At 33.7% G+C, this 18,932-nt stretch overlaps 1 protein-coding gene and 1 long non-coding RNA gene across 2 annotated transcripts in view; one reads left to right on the top strand and one right to left on the bottom strand.

Annotated features, from left to right (window-relative positions):
- Nucleotides 1-18,932, top strand: part of LOC137627730 (uncharacterized) — a 281,697-nt gene that overhangs the window by 209,927 nt on the left and 52,838 nt on the right. Inside the window, exon 3 of the long non-coding RNA XR_011041210.1 lies at nucleotides 3,234-3,251. This is a non-coding gene — a long non-coding RNA (uncharacterized lncRNA). The remainder of the gene's footprint in view (nucleotides 1-3,233; nucleotides 3,252-18,932) is intronic.
- The window catches only part of LOC137622232 (mucin-22-like), a 29,852-nt gene continuing 26,187 nt past the window's right edge, over nucleotides 15,268-18,932 (bottom strand). The window contains exon 8 of the mRNA XM_068352730.1: nucleotides 15,268-15,453. The gene's annotated coding sequence lies outside the window, so the exon portion shown is untranslated. The remainder of the gene's footprint in view (nucleotides 15,454-18,932) is intronic.

Genomic DNA, 18,932 nt, shown 5'->3' with positions numbered 1-18,932 from the left:
TAGATGTTTGTTTATGAATCTTGAATTAGATGTTTGTTTAATGAGTAGTTCAACATGATTGCGACTTTGACCTATTTTGACATAGAGAATAATAAAATTTCTCAAAATTTTTGAGACAAAGAAATACTGTAATTAGTTGACTCTAATGAAAACTTTTCACCCTTTCAAAATACCATTAAAATTTTCACTGTGCGAACTTCTTGAATCTTTTCAGGATTTTAGAATCATTATAAGATCAATTTGAAATGTATAATCAAAAGTATTTTATGCTTAGATAAAGTGAAGTGATGAAAATGACGACATCATGTTTTAGCGATGGTGTGCTAACCGCTTCTCTTCTCAGGGAGGATGTGCAAGGGCCACTTGGCACAACCAATAAACCATCCTGTCGTCTCTGTTGAGAAAAAGTCTCTCTTTGGACTCAGTGACCTCGACCCATGAGGCCCTATGGCTTCTTGACCTCGGTCCATGACTTGCTCTTCAGACAATTGGAACGCCCTCATTCACTCAAACCTCACTTTTGCTGGTAGTTTTATCAGAGATTGTCACAGCTATAAAAAAAGTTGTGAACTCTTGCGCAAAAAAAAAAAAAAATCTATTTTTATGTGCTATAGTGAAAACTTGCAGATTCTGTTTTATTACTAAATTGTCATTGTCATGAATTGAGCATTCAAGGCCTACGTCACGTACAGAAAAAAATCTAAATTGATTCTTTATTTTTGTTAAAAATGACGAATTCCTTTATTGTAGACAAATGGCTTTTTTTTTTTTTTTTTTTTTTTTTTTTTTTGTGAAGACCCTTAAATATTCATTTAATTATAAATCGCTGTCTACTGAGCATCGTTGTAACATTTTCATTGCAGCACTGAAAAATGCTACAGTAGTGAGGTTTGTAGGTATACAATCAAGGAATTGTCACGAATAGAAATGTTTAAGCCATCTGTCAAGTTTACAAGATTTATGTAGTATTTCCCCATGAATTCACATCCTGTTGCTGACCTTCATAACTCAAAACATACAATAGATTACATTAGTTTACTGGGGCGCTATGATGACACAGCGATCTTCCTCGTGAGCTTAACTAAAGCCCTTCTTCACCTCGATTAAGCTGTCTTGCCTTTCATTGTAGCTTTTGCTTCTCTCGTTTTGAGATAGCCCATCCCCTGCAACCAACTCCTGACACTTTCTGCGTTCGAGATCTTTTACGGTACGAATGTTTGTCTTCGGGAGGTTTCTTTGTAAACGCCTTGGTGATGGTGATGAACTCTGGTAATAGAGACACTGCCGGGAAAGAGGTGCCTGACCCAAGGAGCAGCGAGAGAGAAGAAAAGCAATGGACGAGGAACGCCTGACGTTGGGCAAGCATTGCGACGTGGATGCCATGTTGTGCTTTGTTATCGTTTGGGGTTACAATGTTTGTTCACATCTCTTTGAAGGTTGAGATACTGGGCGACGTAACTCTTTTGTTTCTGAGAGCTCCCTTTTGCCAATCTGGGGTTACGTTATCTGCCGACGAAAGGAGTTTTTGTGTTCTACTGGAATAAAGAAAATCCTTTGGCTAAGTTTACGTTTCTTGGTCAGTATAAGACAATGAAAGTAATTAGATGTTACACGAAAGAGCTGTGTTGGTGTACTCTTCTGGGTGCAAGTTTTGCTTCTTTTTGTGATTGTAAAATTAGAAATACAAGTTCAGTTGTTTGTTTCAGATAAAGTCACTTCATTGTAGGATATTAATAAGCTAACAGTACAGTACTTAACATCATGCCCCGTCGCATACATCTATGGCAATTACATGCAACGCTGTCCAGGAGGTAGGGGCTCTGAAATGACCTTGGGGTTACTATTTGCGGATATATGATAATCGATCCATTCTTTTTCATTATCCAATCGATGTTATCAATATTCCATTGTTTTTACAGCGTGGAAAACGAGATTTTAAATAGATTTTCAGTTTATTTATATTTCACCTGAGGCCTGAGGTTATGCCTGAAGTATAGGGGCGTGAGGTTGCTAGCATCACACCTTGGAGGTGGGTAATCAAGGGCTTATTCGCCGACGGCACCATCGATTTCTGGGCGGTCACCCGCACAACCGCCGACCAGGTCAGGTCTTGCTACGGTGATCGATGATCAGCCTCGTTGAGAACGTCTTCCTGCCGATAGCAATAAATATAACTATACTGGTACATACATACAACATATAAATACACACACACACATATATATATGTATATATATATATATATATATATATATATATATATATATATATATATATATATATATATATATATGATAAATTTTGCACATGTTTACGTGTTTTTCATATTCAAATAAGCAATATATATTTTTGATACATTAATGTCTGGATTCTCTTAACGACCTCGGGATCAGAGCCCCAGGCGAAATCACACAAAGACAAGAGCTTGGCTCCGGCCGAGAATCGAACCCTGGTCGGCAAGCTCCCAGGCGAAATCACACAAAGACAAGAGCTTGGCTCCGGCCGGGAATCGAACCCTGGTCGGCAAGCTTGCCGACCAGCTTGCCGACCAGGGTTCGATTCCCGGCCGGAGCCAAGCTCTTGTCTTTGTGTGATTTCGCCTGGGGCTCTGATCCCGAGGTCGTTAAGAGAATCCAGACATTAATGTAACAAAAATATATATGGCTTATTTGAATATATATATATATATATATATATATATATATATATATATATATATATATATATATATATATATGTGTGTGTGTGTGTGTGTGTGTGTGTGTGTGTGTGTAAATATGTGTATGGCGAATTTGATCATGGTACGTTTGTATATAAAATGTTTCATCTTCGAGATTATCTTTGAACCCATCAATAATGTAATTCTAAGGGAAAATGGAATTGAGCTTCTCATTTTCTTTTTCGTTTTATAATATATTAATTTTGGACGGTCCTCATGGAAGGCCTGGTGGATAAATAAATATTGAAGTACTTACATTTAGTACCCATTTTGCATTTTCAAGTTTATGATCAAATTAATTGAATATCTAGAATTAGGGTTGTAAGTTTTGCATTTCCAATAGATATCTTGATAGATTAAAGCCAGTCTCGGAGACACCATGCAATTGCAGTTTGGATATTGTAAGGTATTTTAGATGTGAAATGGAGGTTTCTCTAAAATAATAATTGATATTTCTTTATTTCATTGTTTTTGTAGATTGTTGAGTTTATGTAATTTTTATTTTATTTTACAGGACGTCGTCGGAAGAAAGGTAACTACTCAAGTGCCTCATTATTAGCTTTTAATTACTTGACTGTTTGTATCTCACCCCCCCCCCCTGCTATTAAAGAAATTATTCAACCATCATCTAGTGTTGCCAGTAACTCTTTCATGCAACTTCCTTGTCTGCTAAACATGCAATGCCAATTTTTTTTTTTTTTTTTTTTTTTTTTTTTTTTTTTTTTTTTTTTTTTTTTTTGAGTAGAATAGTACTGTAGTAGGGTCCTGGGGCAGAGGGAACAATAATTAGAGGAATCCTGCAAATGGTGATCTGAGCACCATCTTTTGAGTGTAACTTTTTTTTTGTTTTACTGCCAAATGGCCATCTGAAATCCAAGTGGTCTTTCAAATGATTTTCTGCTTACTAATATTCTGAAGTTAAATTTGCTTGTAAATGTAGTGATTCTCATACACGACTAAGCTTCACGGGTGACATCTTTGTAGTGTATCATTATAGCGGGTTTTGGAACCACCCAAGAGTGTGAATGAAATGCAATAAACCTAGTATCCCAAATAATGCTGAGCTAACACCAATTCAGTTAAGGATACATGAATTAACAAGATGGGACAGGACGAGAGAGATTACCCAAGGATAATGGGATTCAAGTTAACGTGAATGAGTTGTAGATTGCACGGCAAGAAATTATGATTAGAGAGTGGTAGACAGATAAACGCTCAGCCCTGGGCCTCAAAATAGCTATTTACATTAAGATTCTGTAAGAAATCATGGCTCACTGATTAGACTTAGGAGGATTCTTGAAAGATCTACACCAGTCATTTGACTTAGGAGGAGTCATGAAAGAGCTACAACATTCATTTTATTTGGGCGGATTCTTAAAAGATTTACAACATTCGTTTTACTTAGAAGAATTCTTAAAAGATTTACAACATTCATTTTACTAAGGTGGATTCTTTAAATATCTACAACATTCATTTTACTTAGGAGGATTCGTAAAAAGTCTACAACATTCGTTTTACATAGAAGGTTTCTTAAAATATTTACAACATTCATTTGACTTAGGAGGAGTCATGAAAGAGCTACAACATTCATTTTATTTAGACGGATTCTTAAAAGATTTACAACATTCGTTTTACTTAGGAGAATTCTTAAAAGATTTAAAACACTCATGGTACTTAGGAGGATTCTTGAAAGATCTATAACATTCATTTTACGTAGGAGGATTCATAAAAAGTCTACTACATTCATTTTACCTCAAAGGATTCTTAAATCATTTACAACATTCATTTGACTTAGGAGGAGTCATAAAAGAGCTACAACATTCATTTTATTTAAGCGGATTCTTGAAAGATCTACACTATTCATTTTACTTCAGAGGTTTCTTAAAAATTCTACAACATTCATTTTACTTAGAAGGATTCTTAAAAGATTTACAACATTGATTTTACTTAGGAGGATTCTTCAAAGATCTGCAACATTCATTTACCTAGGAGTCATCAAAGAGCTACAACATTCACTGTATTTAGGCGGATTCTTAAAAGAATCACAACATTCGTTTTACTTAGGAGAGTTCTTAAAAAGTCTACAACATTCATTTTACTTGGAAGGATTCTTAACATATTTACAACATTCATTTGACTTAGGAGGAGTCATGAAAGAGATGGAACATTTATTTTATTTAGGCGGATTCTTAAAAGATTTACAGCATTCGTTTTACTTTGAAGGATTCTTAAAAGATTAACAACATTCATTTGACTTAGGAGGATTCTTGAAAGATCTACAACATTCATTTTACTTAGAAGGATTCTTGAAAGATTTACAACATTCATGTGACTTCGGAGGATTCTTAGAAGATCTACAATATTCATTTTATTTAGGCGGATTCTTAAAAGATTTACAACATTCGTTTTACTGAGGAGGATTCTTAAAAAGTTTACAACATTCATTTTACTTCGAAGGATTCTTATAAGATCTACAATATTCAATTTATTTAGGCGGATTCTTAAAAGATTCACAAAGTTTGTTTTACTTAGGAGGATTCTTGAAAGATCTACAACATTCATTTTATTTAGAAGGTTTCTTAAAAGTTTTACAACATTCATTTCACTTAGGAGGATTCTTAAAAGATTTACAAATTCTTTTGATTTAGGAGTCATAAAAGAGCTACAACATTCATTTTATTTAGGCGGATTCTTAAAAGATTCACAACATTCATTTTACTTAGGATGATTCATGAAAGTTCTACAACATTCATTTAACTTTGGAGGATTCTTGAAAGATCTACAATATTCCTTTTACTTAGGAGGATTCTTAAAAAGTCTTCAACTTTCATTTTTCTTGGGAGGATTCGTAAAAGATTTTCTACATTCATTTTACTTAGGATGATTAAAAAAATATCTACAACATTCATTTTACTTATGAGGATTCTTGAAATATACACTACATTTTTTTTACTTAGGAGGATTCTTAAACGATCTACACCATTCATTTTGCTTAAGGGGAATGTTAAACGATCTACAACATTAATTTTACTTAGGAGGATTCTTAAAAAAGTCTACAACATTTATTTTACTTAGGGGGATTCTTAAAAAAAGTACAACATTCATTTGACTTACAAGAATTCATAAAAGTGCTACAGCATTAATTTTATATAGGAGGATTCTTGAAAGATCTACAACATTCATTTTATTCAGAAGGATTCTTGAAAGATTTACAACATTCATTTAATTTTTAAGGATTATTGAAAGATCTACAACATTCATTTTATTTAGGAGGATTTGTGAAAGATTAACCACATTCATTTTATTTAGGGGGATTCTTAAAAGATCTACAACATTAATTTTGTTTAGGAGGATTCGTGAAAGACGTACAACATTCATTTTACTTAAAAGAATTCTTAAAAGTTCTGCAACATTCATTTTACTTAAAAAGATTTTTGAAAGATCTACAACATTCTTTTTGCTTAAAAGGATTCTTAAAAGATAAACACCATCAGTTTCACTTAAAAGGATTCTTGAAATATCTACAACATTCATATTATTTAAGAGGATTCTTGAAAACACTAATTAGTGAGTTATTTTATTGATTTTTTTACTCATATTTTATGTTGTTATACAGGATTGCTGCCCAAAGAAAAGTAAGTACAGTACTTAAGAGTATCTGCATTTGGTTTTAATTAAGTAAAGGGTTCCCCCTTTAAGCATGATTCGAGCGTTATTTGGCAAAGTACAAAGAAATGGTTGTTGTGAAGCTTTCCCTTCTGGGTTCGAGTACAGTAGTGATAGTGCAGGTAACATGATTTTTAAGAAGAATCCAGGAGATGGTGATATTACAATCCAGATTTTTGCCTTAGTAGCGCCTTAATGTGTTGTTTGTCTATTTCAGCCGATTATCCATTTTCTAACATGACCACTCAACCAAAAAAAAAAAAAAAAAAAAAATACTACTATTAATGTAATCCATCAAATCAGGTGATCGGAGAGATTTACGAATTTTCGAGCAAGCTTAAACTGATTTTTATGCTACTTGTACCCTGAAGTAAAAGTAGCAGAAAGGGGCTCAGTGCCATCTATGAAAGAGCTCTTAGGTAACTGCAATAAAGTTAAGGAGTCGCACCTAAGTTGATGGCGTAGATATCCTACCTATGAGTTGATTAGATATGACAGTGTCGGAGAGCCAAGCAATGGTTAATGGGTTTTTTTTTTATCTCGATTTTATATAGATTGGACAGGACTCATGACACTGGATAAAAAGGAAAATGGAACTAGGTATATGGCAGAATGCAAGAATGTAGTTGCATCCCGTACAGTAAAAGGTCTATTACATGGAGGTAGTAAAAGGAATTGCACTGAGCCTCCAAATTTATTCTTATAAGGAAATTATTAATAAATCATGACACACTTATTGGACAAAATGTTGCCTTTGTCAACAAGACAAGGATGAGGATCCTAAGTCTCCACAACAAAGTAGCGTAAAAAAAAAAAAAAAAAAAAAGCGTTTGATGGATAGAGTACTTTAGGAATGCCTGTTAAGCTTGACCCAGGAAGACGATGTACAGTAGGTGCAAGGATAGAACCAAATTTGCTGGAAAACAAAGCATAATATTATAGGATTCGAAGGGTTAGTTTGAATGCGTGAAGTTTCAAAGCTCAGAAAATGTCAACTTCTGCTGTAGCTGCAGAATAAAGTATCTATAGCAAATTACTACAAATTATAGGCTGCAACAGAATGCTTTTTTTGTGAGAAAGTGTCCAAAAGATGAATTAAATGTGCAATGACAGTGAAATTAGACTCAAGGGCCAAAATACTGTTAGAAAAATTTCTTGCAAAAGTGAGAAAGGGTATTGTGGCACAAAAGTTGTCAACTTACTCTGCTATTAACAAGTTTTAAAAAGAATTTCCGTTCTAGCTATTGAAAAAGCTCATAAACAAATAATGTGATCAAAGTTGACTGGGGCTCTATAAGACTAACAGGAGAACCAACAACAATGAGGTTATTACTAATAAATATTACGAAATATAACGTTCACAAGATGCAATCAGTGCCAATAAACCTCATGAGTAGAAATCTCTTTTTATTTTGGATTAATGATGGTTCGCCACTGATTTTCTAGAAAGTTCTCTCTCTCTCTCTCTCTCTCTCTCTCTCTCTCTCTCTCTCTCTCTCTCTCTCTCTCTTTATATATATGTATATATATATATATATATATATATATATATATATATATATATATATATATATACTGTATATATATATATATATATATACAGTATATATATATATATCTTGTAATTTTCATATATATATATATATATATATATATATATATATATATATATATATATATATATATACAGTATATATATATATATATATATATATATATATATATATATATATATATATATATATATACATATATATATATATACTGTATATATATATATATATATATATATATATATATATATATATATATATATATATATATATGAAAATTACAAGATAGAGAATGCTAAGTATTCCAGTATTGATAGGGAAGTCTAACGAAAAGCCAGGAATGACTTGAGAGAATATTTAGACAGGAAAGCATATACCTAAATGATATACCTAAAGCTGAGGAAGACTTTGATGTGCCCATGGATGAATACGGTATGTTTGAAGTCGAAACTGTTATCAAAAAACTAAAAAGATGGAAAGCCCCTGGATACGATGGAATAACTGGTTAGATGGTATTGGCGGAAATGGAAGCGACTCCCAGAATAACTACAAGATTATTTTGTAGAATGTGGCGTGAAGAGGCAAAACCTGATGAATGGGAGTTAGGAGTGTTGGTGAAAATAGCAAAAAAGATCTGACGTATTGCAATAATTACAGAGGCATCACGGTTACGTCAGTTGCCATGAAAATTATAGTATGCTCATTCTAAAAACACTAGAGAGAAAGATATATGAAAAGCTGGGAGATGAGCAAACAGGATTTAGAAAAGGTAGATGTACTGACCAAATTTTAATTTGAAGACATGTTCAGCAATGCTCAGAATGTAGAAATTCCCTTTGGATGGCATTTGGGGACTGAAAAAGCCTTTGATACTGTGCATCGGCCAATTTTGTGAAGAGTCCTGCGTTATTATGGAATTCCTCTTCAATATGTAAATTTGATAAAGTCTTTTCATGAGAAAAGTTAATGTTAGTTCAATGAACAGTGGAGCACTCCAAGGGAATGTGTTGTCACCTATGTTGCTTATCCTTCTCATGGATTTTGTAATGCATGGAACAGTTGAGGATGGTCGAGAAGGATTGGATTGGATTGATAACAGGAAATTAGCTGACCTAGAATATGCTGTTGACGCTGTCCTTATCAGCAGAACACCACTAGAATGCACGAAGTATCACGTGAGTTTGGGCTCAAGGTAAATAGAACGACAGATAACGAGAACGCAATATGCAATGAAAGATGAAATATCATTGGAAGGAGAAGGATTAATGAGGTGGAATCATTTAAGTATTTGGAAACTATGATCTCTAATATAGGATCTTTAGAATTTGATTTTAATGAAAGATTGAAAAAAACAAACCAGACAATGGCTAGGTTAGGTAAAACTTGGAAATCAAATTGCCTGAAGTTACGTATAAAAGTAAGGCTATAAATCAGTTTTAGTACGATCGATGTTACTGTGTGACAGTCAAACAATATCCAACAGGTATTGTAGATTTGAGAACAAAGCCCTAGAAAAATATTGGTAGTCAAATGGCAGGACAGGATAGAAATGAAACTATAAGAGAGAAAACTCAAGTGCCATATGTGGATGAGATCATGGTGAGGGGTAGATGGAGATGGTTTGGGCAAGCTCTTCACACTCCCCAAGAGATATTAGTTCTCCAGACTTTTAACTGGGCTCCACAAGGCCATAGAAGAGTTGGAAAAACGAGGCTACAGGGCTGAGGACTACCACTAGAGAGTTATGGGGTCTTTTGACTGGCCAGACAGTACTACATTGGATCCTTCTCTCTGGTTACGGTTCATTTTCCCTTTGCTTACATATTCACACACCGAACAGTCTGGCCTATTCGTTAGATATTCTCTTCTGTCCTCATACACCTGACAACACTGAGATTACCAAACAATTCTTCTTACTGCACTGTACTTGTTCAGTGGCCACTTTCCTCTTTGTAAGGGTAGGAGAGACTCTTTAGCTGTGGTAAGCAGCTCTTCTAGGAGAAGGACATTCCAAAATCAGACCATTGTTCTTTAATCTTGGGTAGTGCCTTAGCCTCTGTACTATGGTCTTCCACTGTCTTGGGTTAGAGTTGTCTTGCTTGAGGGTACACTCGGGCACACTGCTCTATCTTATATCTTATTTCTCTTCCACTTGTTTTGTTAAAGTTTTTATAGTTTATAAAGTGATATTTATTTTGATATTGTTGCTCGTCTTAAAATATTTTATTTTTCCTTGTTTCCTTTCCTCACTGAGCTATTTTCCCTGTTGGAGCCCCTGGGCTTATAGCATCCTGCTTTTCCAACTAGGGTTGTAGCTTAGCAAGTAATAATAATAATAATATGGAGCGTGAAGTATGAGATGATGAATGGAGAAGTGTTGAATTAAAAGCTTAAGATAGACAACTGTCAAAATCTAACTGATGCCATTTGCATCAATAGGGGTAGGAGGAGATGATGATGATGATGATGATGAATATATATATATATATATATATATATATATATATATATATATATATATATATATATATATACATATATATATATACATATATATATATATATATATATATATATATATATATATATATATATATTTATACACGTGGGTAATTCAAAAAGTTCGTGGAAAACGTTGAAAAAAAAATCTTTATTTAGCAAATACTGACTTACTAAGTGTTATAATTCTTTGTAAAAATCAGATCTTTTAAATGGGAACCACTCCAAAGTGCCAGTTTTAGCACCATCAATCAAAGGAAACTGCATTCCTTTCAGGTGTTCTTTTAATTTAGGAAACAAAAAAAGTCTGCGGGGGCCAAATCAGAGCTTTATGGTGAATGAAGCAGGATTTCCCACCAAAATTTTCTCAAAACATCTATTGTCAATACTGACGAATGGGCTCGGGAAAAAGAATGCCCCTATGAAGTTTACCGGGCCTTTTTTCGACCAGAGCTTTATTCACTATCCTTAGAACACTCGCAATAAACCGATGTAACTGTTTTGCGTTCTTTAAGGAAGTCGACTAAGGTTATGCCCTGAGAATCCTAAAACACTTTGACCATTCATTTCTTAGTAGATCGGTTCCCCTTAAATTTCTTTGGGCCACTCTTTCGAGTGTATTTTGTTCTCTGGATAAAAAAAATAAATCCATATTTCATCACCAGTTATAATCTTGGTGAGAAATTCATCTTCGTTTGTTTCAAATCGATTCAAAATGCTTACAGAAAGATTTGCCCTCCGATCCGTCTGTTCTTGCTTCAACGCTTTGGGCACCCATCTTGCTGACGGCTTGTTTGATTCCAAGTTATCTACCAGAATAGAATTTGCTGATCCACGTGAAATGCCAATTGCATTAGCTGTGTAATCAATGGTAATTTTCGATCTTCTCGCAAAAGAGGCCTAACAGCAGCTACTCTTCGGTTATTGATGTGGAAGGTCATCCACTTCGATGATCATCTTCACACTCGATTCGACTCTCTCGGAATCGCTTAATCCTTTATAAACCGCTCTCTTTTTAGGGCCATTGTTTCTATAAACAATGTTTAAAGCCTCAATTATCTGCTTACTTTCCCAGTCAAGTTTTGTTAGGAATTTAACGTTGGTTCTCCACTGAAATTTGGAACACTCCATATGCTCTAAGTAAGGGTTACTGTCAATGTATTTTGAATATGTTAGCGATAACGAATTAAACTTTGCACTGGTTCCAACACGAGCAAGGATGAAGGATTCGTGAACACACAGTTTGTCTCAAATTTAACCGACAGTTTGCGATTATTCAAGGTTTTCCAAGAAAGTTTTTAAGTGTCCTCGTGTGTGCATATATATATATATATATATATATATATATATATATATATATATATATATATATATGTATATATATGTATATATATGCATATATATATACATATATATATATATACGTATATATATATATATGTATATATATATATATGTATATATATATATATATATATATATATATATATATATATATATATATATATTCATTCTGCCTAATAGATAAAGAGAATTGAGATGAGATGACTCCCACTTACTGTGTCTATTGTGCATGATGTACGATTAAGACCATTTTTAACAAAGGTCTATTTATGATATCACTAACTCACGTGACTTTCATGCATTCGTCCACAAATAGTTTATGATTTCGAATTGAATCTAACTTTTGAATAAAGACATAAGGGGAAGTTCCTGTTTCGAAAACAGCTATGCATGAGAGTAATACACAAAGAAAATCAATTTAAACCACTCGTCCATTGAAGGATTTAAGAGTTTATATTTGTAATTAGAATGATTTTGACGCCACTGCTATTGATTATCATATTTTTATTTTCAAATGTTTAATCACAAGTAGTTTTTTAACTTTGGAGCAAGAGGAACAAGAGGATAAAAATTTTAAAAAGTGAAATGACAAAATAAAGAAAAAACCTAGAAATAAAGATAACTGACAAAATATATATTTATCCACCCATATGCTGAGTTTGTCAAACTATTTTCTTGAAAATCCTAAGTTAAACAGTCAAACTTTTTTTTCGAAAACTCAAAGTTTAACAAACTTTTTTTTTTTGAAAACCTTAAGTTTAACACTCATACATTTTTTCTTAAAAAAGGGGGTGGCGACCCCCCCTCCCTGGATCCGCTACTGTCACTCTTTGGTGATATTCTGCCTTTAGTTCGTCTTCCTTTCTTTTTTATTTTCAATGGTGTATTCAAACATCATTATCCTTTAAAAGAGGCCATATGATAAGAAACCACTCGAGCCAATCTTAAGATTCTATTAATATATATTGTTGTATTAGTTAGATCTACTGGGGTAGGTTATTTTAGAAAGGCAGACATGCCAGAGTTTAATATGTTGTGAAACTAGCGAATCTTGAAAATGCAAATGAAACCCAGGGTCCTGAGAAAAATTCTGGATCCTAATGAAGACATGGTAGGTAAGACGAATAATTAAGACGTTAGCAGAGTTGAAACCCTCAAGAAAAATCCAAGACTTTAGCTAAAATTAAGCATACAGGAACGGTTAGCTTGAAACGGGATATACAAAATCTACATACTCATATTTGGAGGTAAACAACAAAATTCCAAATCAGACTTCATTTTCATTAATCGAAAGTCTGAGTATTACCGGACGACAACAAAAACTAAGGATTGAAAAGACGACCTCATAAATTGTCCATCTTAAATCTCAAAAGTTTAAAACGAGCTTTTGCCATAATTATATTTCACATGCAGCTAATAGTTTTTATAATTCTTTTCCTCAACTGGAGGGTCCCAAAAGACTCTGCTTTGCTTTAAAATTTCTTTACACTTAAGGCAAAAGAAAACATTGGTTGAGTGCTATAATAATTTAATTGATAGGTCATGGTGATTATATACTACACACACATATATGTGTATATATATATCATATATGTATATATATATTTACATATATATATATATATATATATATATATATATATATATATATTTTATCATAAATGCGTGTATATATACCATATATATATACTGTGTATATATATTGAGAAAAAAATAAGATCAGTTTTAATCAACAATCTATTTGAACGTTCATATTTTGTATACATATCATATATGTGTATATATATATATATATATATATATATATATATATATATATATATATATATATATATATATCCATATACCAAAGGCACTTCCCCCAATTTTGGGGGGTAGCCGACATCAACAAAGAAGACAAAACAAAAAGGGGACCTCTACTCTCTACGTTCCTCCAGCCTAACCAGGGACTCAGCCGAGTTCAGCTGGTACTGCTAGGGTGCCACAGCCCTACCTCCCACATTATCCACCATAGATGAAGCTTCATAATGCTGATTCCCCTACTGCTGCTACCTCCGCGGTCATCTAAGGCACCGGAGGAAGCAGCAGGGCCTACTGGGACTGCGTCACAATCGCTCGCCATTCATTCCTATTTCTAGCACGCTCTCTTGCCTCTCTCACATCTATCCTCCTATCACCCAGAGCTTTCTTCACACCATCCATCCACCCAAACCTTGGCCTTCCTCTTGTACTTCTCCCATCAACTCTTGCATTCATCACCTTCTTTAGCAGACAGCCATTTTCCATTCTCTCAACATGGCCAAACCACCTCAACACATTCATATCCACTCTAGCCGCTAACTCATTTCTTACACCCGTTCTCACCCTCACCACTTCGTTCCTAACCCTATCTACTCGAGATACACCAGCCATACTCCTTAGACACTTCATCTCAAACACATTCAATTTCTGTCTCTCCATCACTTTCATTCCCCACAACTCCGATCCATACATCACAGTTGGTACAATCACTTTCTCATATAGAACTCTCTTTACATTCATGCCCAACCCTCTATTTTTTACTACTCCTTTAACTGCCCCCAACACTTTGCAACCTTCATTCACTCTCTGACGTACATCTGCTTCCACTCCACCATTTGCTGCAACAACAGACCCCAAGTACTTAAACTGATCCACCTCCTCAAGTAACTCTCCATTCAACATGATATTCAACCTCGCACCACCTTCCCTTCTCGTACATCTCATAACCTTACTCTTACCCACATTAACTCTCAACTTCCTTCTCTCACACACCCTTCCAAATTCTGTCACTAGTCGGTCAAGCTTCTCTTCTATATATATATATATATATGTATATATATATATATATATATATATATATGTATATATATATATATATATATATATATATATATTGAGAAAAAATAAGATCAGTTTTAATCAACAATCTATTTGAACGTTTATATTTTGTATATATATCATATATGTGTGTATATATATCATATATATATATATATATATATATATATATATATATATATATATATATATATATATATATATATATTGAGAAAAAATAAGATCAGTTTTAATCAACAATCTATTTGAACGTTCATATTTTGTATAATATATATATATATATATATATATATATATATACATATATATATATATATATATATATATATATATATATATATGTATATATATATATATATATATATATATATATATATATATATGTATATATATATATATACACATATATATATTGAGAAAAAAATAAGATCAGTTTTAATCAACAATCTATTTGAACGTTCATATTTTGTATAATATATATATATATATATATATATATATATATATATATATATATATATATATATATATATATATATATATATATATATATATATTGATAAAAAATAAGATCAGTTTTAATCAACAATCTATTTGAACGTTCATATTTTGAAGTGGTTACAGTGATTTGCAGTGAGGACAGAAAGGCTTTATGTTTGACAAGCTATAGTTCAAATGTTTATCCAAGTAACCACATAAATGTAAATGGTAAAATGGTCTCCATGAAAGGTTGAGATGCGGAAACATTGGCAGCCTTTGAAGTGTTTGGTTTGCTTCCTTCGGTGGATGTCTGGTTGCAGGAATGCATTCATTCTGAAAGAGGGTTTGAAGGTCATATTTATTTCTTTTAAGTAAATTATGTATCAATTATAGTGCTGTTGTGCGTTGTTACATGATGAAATAAGAAGAATGGCAGGCATAGTGAAGATTGCAGAGGTGATAAGTGTCATGACTGAGATGGTGTGGGCACGTGTTGAGGATGAATGGTGGGGAGGCAGTGAGGAGGGCTTGGGTGGCAGAGAATTAGATGGCGAGATAAGTTGAAGGATGATATGGAGAAAAGACGTTTCTACGTTGTTTCGAGTATTGCTCTCTAGTCTGGTCTTCAGCTGCTGAATCTCATCTTAATTGGTTGGGCAGGAACTTACGGTCTATTCAATTTCTTATTCCTAATCTAGATATTAATCTCTGGCACCGTCGTTCATTCAATTAGGTAGTGATGCATGTTGCATAAGATTTTTCATAATTCTGACCATCCATTGCATTCACATGTTCCCGGACAATACCATCCGGTTCGTAAGACCAGCTATGCAGTTAATTCTAATAGTCACGCCTTCATCTTGAGGCTCAATACTACACAGCATTCTAGAAGTTTTATTCCTGCTGTAGCCAAGTTGTGGAATGATATTCGTAGTCAAGTAGTTAAAACGGTGGAACTTCAAAAATTCCAACTTATTTCCTTCCTTCACTGGGCTATTTTTCCTTGTTGGATCCCTTGGGCTTATAGCATCCTGCTTTTCTAAGTAGAGTTGTAGCCTAGATGATGATGATAATAATAATAATAATAATAATAATAATAATAATAATAATAATAATAATAATAATAATAATAATAATAATAGGGGATGCCTCTGATAGAACGTATTGGAGAAGGCTCTTCAGGCAACCAACCTCTTGATGACGGTGGGAAAGATTCATCAATTTTTTTTTTCATGGAAAATAGTTGTAAATGTACATTTGTAATACCAGGAGCTCAAATATGTGTTTATATTATTTGTTTGTCAAAATTCTACTTATGGCATTTTTATATCTATTCAGAGCCGTTTTTTTTTTCTTTTCATTGGTTTTGTAATTTTGATATTTTGTCCTTTTCCCCGTCTTTTCAGTCTACCTCTTTTCATTTGCCTTTTAAGCACAAATTGTTTCCTTCTCTTTCTCACTTTATGTCCCTGCAAGATCCCACCCTTCTCCCCCTCATCTTACATAATGTGCAGTGAACTCCGAATTTGAGGGACACATTCCTAGTATTTAGGACATTCCATTGGATAGTGAAAAGAAAAAGAGATTGTCTGAAAATGTGGAAAAAGAGAGGGATAGAGAGTAGTAGCAAAGGTAAAATTATTAGTTGACTGAAATGGCATGTGAATAAGAAAAGGGATTAGGTAGTTAAAGATGAGGTGATACTGTTGTAAAATGGGACCTTTTTTGTACCATTTTGTTAATTCCCTACTTTCTTTTCTCTGAAATTTCCCTATTTAACGTGTTTGTTTACTTTTTAATCTATAGCACTGTTATAATGTGTGAGAAAGTATGACGCAAGTGTCGTTATTAAGACTCAAAGAAATCAGTTTGTGTGGGTCTACAAGAAACAGATTTGCTTTTTAGGACAAATTGTATATAAATTCATACCGGTATTCTTAATGTCTCATTTTAATTGATATGGAAGATATCTAGTATGTGCTGGTTGTTAGAATCTTCGACAGCATAATAATAGAGGACTATCCCAATAACATTTGGGGTTTTAATAGGACCAAATAATGCACCCCTACAAAAGCACACCTGATCGTCATTACAACGACGTGTGACGTCACGGTAGCTTTACTGGGTGGAATGATCTACAGCGCCTCACCAACAGATACCAGAAATGAGCAAGAAGGAAGAATCTTGTCGTAATCTTTGCAATGTCATGGGTTAACCATAGAATGTCGACATCTTTCCCACCATTAAAGCATTTGCTGTCCTCTCTGCGTCGGTATCGACGGAAACCAGTTCTTGGCAGTTGCAGGGTGATTCAATGTGGCAACAATCAATGTCGTCATCATCATCATCATCTCCTTCTACGCCTATTGACGCAAAGTGCCTCGGTTAGATTTCGCCAGTCGTCTCTATCTTGAGCTTTTAAATCAATACTTCTCCATTCATCATCTCCTACTTCGCGGTTTCTAGTTCTCAGCCATGTAGGCCTGGGTCTTCCAACTCTTCTAGTGCCTTGTGGAGCACAGCTGAACGTTTGGTGAAGTATTCTCTCTTGGGGAGTGCGAAGAGCATGCCCACCATCTACCCCTCATCATGATCTCGTCCACATATGGCATTCGAGTAATCTCATATAGTCTCATTTCTAATCCTTTCCTGTTATTTAACTCCCAATATCCTTCTGATGGCTTTGTTCTCAAATCTACTAAATCTATTGGAGATTGTTTCATTGTCATACTGTGACAATCAATGCAATGACTCCTTATTCAACACTGAAGCGATATTCTCGTAGGATGCGGAATACATGTTATCAAACGCAAGATGGTGTAACTTTATCTCATATATATAACTGTCTTCCAGAAATTAGTCTGAATTTAACTGAATGTATATTTCAAATCCTCTGTCCTGATGTGACATGCAATATGCGAGGAGAAATAGGGGGCTCCCCTCGCTTGATTCCTCTGTTGCGCCAAAGAAAGGAGCTTTGTTAATTGTCTTAGACGATGACACTTGTTCATTTTGTGCATTGTAATGATTTGACTTCCAAACTTCATTGCAACTTGGTTGTTATTCTTCTTAACTTGTGTGTTTATGCTCTACGTTTGTTTATACTAAGTTATCCTCCTGATGGATATATTCCATTTTATATTGTATTATTATTATTATTATTATTATTATTATTATTATTATTATCATCATCATCACTTGCTGAGCTACAACCCTGGTTGGAAAAGCAAGATGCTATAAGCCCTAGGGCTCCGATAGGGAAGATTATCCCAGTGAGGAAAATGAATAAGGAAACAAATAGAATAGTATGTCTGAGTGTACCCACTAGCAAGAACACTCTAACCTAAGACAGTGCAAGATCATGTAAATTATCCAAATATTCGGTCTTTGTATTAAAGCGTTAGAATACGAATTTTTCCATTAATTATCACTGGTTGTATTTCATGAACAATTAATGTTCACAGTATATTGTTTGGATACATATTGTTCATGGTAACAACTAAAAGAGCAAGAGCTAGAATTTCTACATTATACAATTCTATATACAATCTTCTATTCCTTCCATGCCAAGGTTCATTAATTACAAGGTTGTGAGTCAGAATTTCATAAGATATTCTAATTGCCGTTGTGAAACTAGAGAAACTTCAATGGTCTAGAAGTAAATTTGAAGTATTACTGCTGTAGATTGTACTGATGGCCACGTTCACAATAAATGTACTAATGACTGAGTGGCTGGAATTTAAGGAGAGCGAGAGAGTCGTCAACATAACATTTAATAGCCACATATATTTCAAATAGCTAAATGCTTTCCC

Source organism: Palaemon carinicauda, chromosome 2 (genome assembly GCF_036898095.1).
Source record: "Palaemon carinicauda isolate YSFRI2023 chromosome 2, ASM3689809v2, whole genome shotgun sequence".
Lineage (NCBI taxonomy): Eukaryota > Metazoa > Arthropoda > Malacostraca > Decapoda > Palaemonidae > Palaemon > Palaemon carinicauda.
This window is presented reverse-complemented; position numbering and strand designations above follow the sequence as displayed.